This window comes from Nannospalax galili, unplaced genomic scaffold (assembly GCF_000622305.1).
Source record: "Nannospalax galili isolate Female #2095 unplaced genomic scaffold, S.galili_v1.0 scaffold462, whole genome shotgun sequence".
Lineage (NCBI taxonomy): Eukaryota > Metazoa > Chordata > Mammalia > Rodentia > Spalacidae > Nannospalax > Nannospalax galili.
The window spans coordinates 508,118-515,305 of NW_008348078.1; positions in this window are offsets into that span (position 1 = coordinate 508,118).

Consider the following 7,188-nt stretch of genomic DNA (forward strand, 5'->3'; position numbering starts at 1 on the left):
TGAGGAAGACATCAGAAGATGGAAGGACCTCCTATGCTCATGGATTGGAAGAATTAATATTGTGAAAATGACCGTCCTACCAAGAGTCATTTATAGATTCAATGCAATGCCAATCAAAACCCCCATGACATTTTTCACAGAATTGGAAAAAACAATCCTAAGATTCATATGGAAGCACAAAAGACCTCGGATACTCAAAGCAACCCTGAACACTAAAAGCAATACTGGGGGGATTACTATACCAGATTTTGAGCTGTATTACAGAACTATAGTTATAAAAACAACATGGGACTGGCATAAAAATAGACCCATAGATCAATGGAACAAAATTGAAGACCCAAATATGAGTACATGTAATTTCAGCCACCTGATTGATATTTGACAAAGGAGCCAAAAACATTCACTAGAGGAAAGACAGTATGTTCAGCAAATGGTGCTGGCACAATTTGATCTCCACCTGTAGAAGAATGAAACTAAACCCCTATGTTTCACCTTGCACAAAAATTATTCCAAATGGATCAAAGACCTCAATGTAAAGCCTGAAACTCTGAAACTGTTAGAAGACATTGGCAAAAACCTAAAAGTATAGGTGTAAGAAAGGATTTTCTAAATCAGAGATCAATTGCTCAGGAAACAAGGTCAAGAATCAACAAATGGAACCTTATTAAACTAAAAAGCTTCTGTACATCAAAGGAAGCAACCAGGGAAGTGAATAGAAAACCCACAGAATCAGAGAAAATCTTCACCAGTGACATATCTGACAGAGGTTTAATACCCAGAATATATAACAAACTCAAAAAACAGAGAATCATAGTGAGTTCCAGGACAGCTGGGGCTATAGGGAGACCCTGTCTCAAAAAGACAAAAAAAATCAAAAACAAAAAACAGAGACTCAAGACAAGAAGCAACCCAATTAAAATATGGGCTAAGGAGCTGAACAGAGAGTTCTCAAAAGAAGTAATGATCGCTATGAAGCATCTTAAAAGGTGTTCAACATCACTAATAATTAGCAAAATACAAATTAAAACCACTCTAAGATTTCATTGGCTAAGATCAAGAGAACAATGATACCAAATGTTGGAGAGGATGTGGAGAAAGGGGAACACTCATCCCCTGCTGGTCGGGCGGCAAACTTGTTCAACCCCTATGGAAAGCAGTGTGGAGAACTCTTTAAAAAATTACAAATGAACCTAGCATTTGACCCAGGTATACCACTCCTTGGCATATACCCAAAGAACTCATCCTATTTCAGAGACACTTGTACATCCATGTTTATTGCTGCTCTTTTCACAATTGCTAGGAGATGGAAGCAACCTAATTGTCCTTCAATTGAAGAGCGGATAATGAAAATGTGGTTCATTTATATAATGGAGTTTTACTCAGCAGTAAAGAAAGATGAAATCATGAAAACTGCAGGTAAATGGATGGAACTAGAAACTGCTATACTAAGTGAAATATCAGAGACTCAGAAAAAAAAAATCGATGTTCTCCCTCATATGTGGATCCTAGAACCAAATCCTGATAAGTGACTATGTATCCAGACATAACTACAGGAACCAGGATAATGGAAAGGAAACAGGGAGGTAAAGGAAAAGAAAGAACCTGAAAGAGAAGAACAATAGGAAACAGGCCTTAATAAGGGAGATATGGATAAAAATTGGGTTAGTTTAAGGGAGGAGGGAGGGAAGGATATACAAGGAACCTACAGGATAAAGGGAAAGAAGAAGCTCAAGAGAAGTAGGACCAGAGGAGAAGGGTATTAGTAAGGGAGAAAGAGGAAAAATGGAGGCACCTTAATTGGGGAAACCATGATGGAGGTGTGTAGACAATGTGAGAGATAAATAATGCCTAGCTAATTTTCAAAACAAGAGGGAACCATATTAGTCCAACAACCTACTGACAAATTACACATACCAGATCAAGAAATAAATGTCTAGGTAAGGTTTATCTAAGAATAATTGGTCTTTGCCCAAGATTTGTCTACATGGTACACAGAAATTAAAAGTACCAGACTGGTAGAAAAAAAACATTCTTGGATGTTTAACAGACATACTTTGAGGCCTATACTAATTTGGTCAGAGGGACATAAAGGACAGTTCTTGCTCCTTGCCCTCCTAGGTCGACTAGTTCTAGGAGACTATGAGCATCTCCCAAAATGTCCTGTTATATGGTGGGTCACCTGTTCTCTTCATCAAGGAGGCCAAGGAGACCCAAGCAGATGGACTTGAGCCAGTGTCCAGTCTACAAAGGAGAAGGTTAACACAGAGGAAACATTTTCTCCATGCTTCCAAGTGAAGCCAGACATGGTTGAGCAAGACCTTTGACTTATCTTCACATAGGCAGAACTGGTAAAAGAAAGGGGCCAGGAGCTCCCCCCAAGCCCATGTTACCCCTGAGGAACAGATACTCAAATGACCTTAAGAGTAAAAATAAATTGGTTTATCTGGGCCAAATGTATGGTCTTAAACACCCAAAAGGAAAGTATAACCAAAGATTAAAGGGGCCAATATAATTTTTTAAGAGTCCGTATGTATAGCTAAAGGCTACATAACAAGCAATGATGCCAGGTAGGAGATACCTTCTTTTGAGTTTTTGGCCTTGGTGGCCCAAGGGACTCCCAGATAGTAACCCAGCATAAAACTGGGAAAATGAACAGCAGACCCCAATCTTATCTAAAGGAATATTGACAACTGTTTGCTGCTAGGTGAGGAACAGCTGACCTTTCTAAAACAAAGACCTCTAGATAGGCTGACTAGATTCACCAGAAGGGCAAGTAGTGGGGAATGGCTGGGGTACTGTGGCTAGTAATAATCAGATATATAGAGATTAGAAACGCGTGTGCAAACATCTTAGTGTCAATTGCATTAAAAATGAATTTTTCTGTATGAAACTGTGTATTTTAATAATGAAATGAAAATCTTTCTTAAAGGTTAAAACCTCTTTTAATTTTATGTCTTAAAGGGTTTATGCTGAGTACAATATTGTACAACTGTATTAATTCAACTGTAAACCTAAAAATTTACAGCCAATTTTGAAACAGATGCATCTTAGCTCTGGAAATTATTGAATATGTCAATGCTGTTGTCATGAAATGCTCCTTCTAATTACGTGGTTATTAAATAAATAATTTTTAAAAGATGATTAAGATAAGTAGAGATATTCTGTATGAAATACAGAAAAATTCAATGAAAACTGTTTTTAAAACAATTTCCAATATGAACAAGAAAAAACTAGTTTAGTAAGAGTTTACTGGGTAAAACAATTGTTCTTTATTATGCAGTAGGAGACACAGTCTGTCTCCATTTCATCTCACAGACTATTAAAAGAGACTATAACAAGAAAATTGATAATGTGTATCATTTTATCAAGGACATTTTAAATTACAAACCCATTCTTTAAAAAAATTGTTATTTTTATTTTCTGTGTATGAGTATATTGCCTTCATGTATGTAAGTGCACCTGCATTGTGCAATGCCCACGGAGGTCAGAAGAGGGCATCAAATTCCCATGGAACTGGAGTTATGGGGGGTTGTTAGCTTTCATGTAGGTTCTTGGAATCAAACCATGTACCTCTGCAGGAGCAGCCAGTGCTCTTAACCAAATATTTTGACTTTTAAAACATAAACAGTTATTAAACTGCAGCAACATATTCAGGAATATAAAAAACTTAATTTAAATGTTTAGAGATTAAAAACACTTATCTTTGTCTGCACTGTTTATCCCAAGGGGTATCAGAATCCTCTGAAACATACCAATAGCCAAAAGAAAGGTAATGGTGCTGCAGTCTATCCTTTTATTATAAGATTGCCCCACAAGGGAAAATTTGTCCAGTATTACTCTCATTACAGACTAAACTGCTGAGCAAAGGGACAGCACGGCCTAGTCAGAAATTAGGGTGAGACTTCTTATCTGTGGCAATTCTTTGTGTTTGTTTAAATGTTTCCCAAAAAACCCACAAAACTATTGAGAGTTAGAATGCATTGCAGAAGATCAGTAATTCGTTGCATGGCTTACAATTGATCAGTCAATGCAGGGGAGCTCTGCTTGGTTCTGGCTTCTCTGTGAGAGTTGTGACCTGCGTTCTTTTTTTCATTTATTATTTTTATTTTATGTGCATGTATGTATTGCTGCATATATGTAAGTCAACCCTTGTCATGAAATGCCCATAGAGGATAGAAGAGGGCATTAGATCCCCTGGAACTGGAGTTACATACAGTTGTCAGCTGCCATGTGAGTGCTGGGATTTGAACCTGGGTCTTCTGCAAGAACAGCCAGTGCTCTTAACTGCTGAGCCATCTCTCCAGCCTCATGACCCGCTTTTTTGCTTCTGCTCAGTCCACCATTGCCGACTTGAATTTGAACATATATTCATTCCCATTTGACAACAATATTTGGCTAATGAAAATAAGACCTGGAATGAATGCTCATGCCTAGCAGAACTTGGGCTTTGTGATGAATGACATTTTACTTGCAGCCATCTTAGATCTTCAGTGGGTCTCTTCTTGAGGAGATACAGCAAATCAATGATCGTGTGCTCTAGCTTTTCCCTTCAGAGGGTGCAACTTGTGTTTTTTATTACTGATGTGTCAAAAGTCTTAATTCTTAAGTGCTGTCAAAAGGTCCACATCAAAAGGTCTATGATTTAACCTAATTTATAATTTCCCCTAACAACACCAGTATTCTACAATTGTTTTTCAAGCAGTTATTTAAATATTAATGAATAAAGTTTTGTCCTTATGGAATCTGCTCGGGCATAATCTATCCCTTTCCTTATAATTCTTTTCTTGTTTAAATAACACTTAAAGAGCTTTGTGTGTGCAAATTGTTCCTAAAATGCTACCAACATTTGTTCATGTTTCCCTGACTTTGCAATGAAGAAAGACAGTCTATGATTTTCTCCTGACAAACAGCAAAGACAAGTCTTCCTCCAGAAGGGAGTATTAGTCCTTTTCTAAAAGATGTGAAGTCTTCATGCAGATTTATCTTGAATTTTATTCTTGCCAGATTTTTCTCCAAGAAATGTCTCCAGAAACTACAAGGCAGAAAGTATGAAAAGGAACTGGGAGAGAAAAGTCTGCCATCATACACAGTAACCGCTCTGACAAGATCATTCCAGAATCACCTTGACTTCAGAGGAGGCAGGATGCGACCCTCATTTTCAGCAAAGCCACACCAAGGGTTTTGAGATGTTTGCTGCTTGCGGCGTGGGAGGAGAATTCTCATAATCTTGTCATTTTAAATCCAAAGAAAATACAAGGAGAAACATAATGAATTATTTCTACAAAGAGATGTTTTCAATTTTTATATAATAAACTTGGTTAAATAAAAATACATTTAAGGAGAAATCCTGATTATATAATGCTAAATGTTTTTTGCCAGATCTCTCCTTGATGCATTTTTCTGACACTTTGGTTCTAAAATAATTCTACACAATAAGTATTTATTTCAACTACTGTGGGATGATTTTTGTGGTGTAGGTATGAGGTCCTCATCACAGAGTTAACTAAAGCACCAATTTGACTTACAAAATTATTTTATTTGAGCAGCTTTCAAAGAATAAAGATTTTTTTATTCTTGGCTTTCATTTGTAGCAACCAACATGTTTAAAATGCATTATAAATGTGGTGATTCAAGACCTTAGTCTCCTCCTGGGTTTTCTTGCTAAAGAAAAAAGTATATAAAAATCCTGGACAAGGTGAAAAGAGTCATGTTATGTAAGCAGAAGATATAAAACCAAGCAACACTTCTCTGGTGGTGTTTTTTTTTTTTTTTTTGAGGCAGGGTCTTCCTGTTGCCCCAGCTAGCCTGGAATTCCCTATGTAGACCAGGCTGGCCTGGATCTCATCCCTTCCTCTGCCCACTAAGTGCTACAAATAAAGGTGTGTGCCACCAAGCCTGGTGCAATACTTCTTTAGTTTGTTCATAGTGCTATTTACCTTTTACCTTTAAATAATTGATTAATGGTTACCCTACTAGTTATTGAACCCAGGACCTCATGCATACTAATCAGTCTACCACTGAGCCACATCCTTCAAAGTACCTTTGGTGCTATTAAATTTTTTTAAAGTATAATACCATTGAGTATTTTAAATTCCAAAACAAATATGATTTTCCAAAAGAGAAAAAAAATCCTGCAGACATTTGTTTTTTGGTACACAAAATGTTGGTTCTTCTCCAAATTATTTCTAACAAAACCATAAGCAAAAGAAATTCAGATTACTAAAGTGAGAGTTTTAGAAAACAAATAGTCATCACTTCTTGGCTTCTTGGCTTAGCTCAAGTATAAAAATAAGTAGAAAATAGGAGGAAAAGAAATTTTGACTTTCAGTATTCAATAAATTAAAATGTTTCAGATATAAGAAAAAGTTCAATAAATCATTACAGTTCTAATGGCCATGTATAATATGCAGATTCCCTCAGCACCAAAACATGGTGCTTCCCCTAAGGTTAGTATTTATTCCCTCAGCACCAAAACATGGTGCTTCCCCTAAGGTTAGTATTTACCTTCAGGACATGGTCTGATTCATTCATTATACAGTAAAATACAACACAGGAAAATATATGAAGGGATGCACACACTCGAATGCACATACACATGAGCACACACATTGAATGGACTTGCACACATGTACACACATCTATTCACAACAGAGCAGAATGACGCTAAAAGGAAAGAATCAGTGCAGTCCTTGAAATAAATTATATTTTTTTATTATTCAGTGTCACATAAATCTCTACACAATTCATTTTTTTTGATACTAAAATGATATTTTAAAAATATATCCTTACCTACTGGGGCACATTGCTGCAAATCACACTACACATTTGCAAAAGGAACCCATGGATTAGGAACTTCTATTAATAGCCAAATAATCACTACTAATGAGGTGATTATTCAGTGCCATTTTAATGAGATGTGCAGCAATTTGGATTTTATGCTTTTCATTTCTCAAAATCCTACAGTTTCTTGAGTTCTATGTTATTCTACACAAAAGACCAAAAAAAGACCTTTTCTCCTTAAAAAAAGTGAGACTTAAAGAATTCTGTTAATTTTTTTAGTAGACTAAATTAGGATTTATTTTAAACTTTGGTATCTAGAACAATATGCAACATTAATTCAGATACTATAATTCAAATTTATATTTATATTATAATTTATTCTAAGAAACTTTTAATATTCTCTTCTCG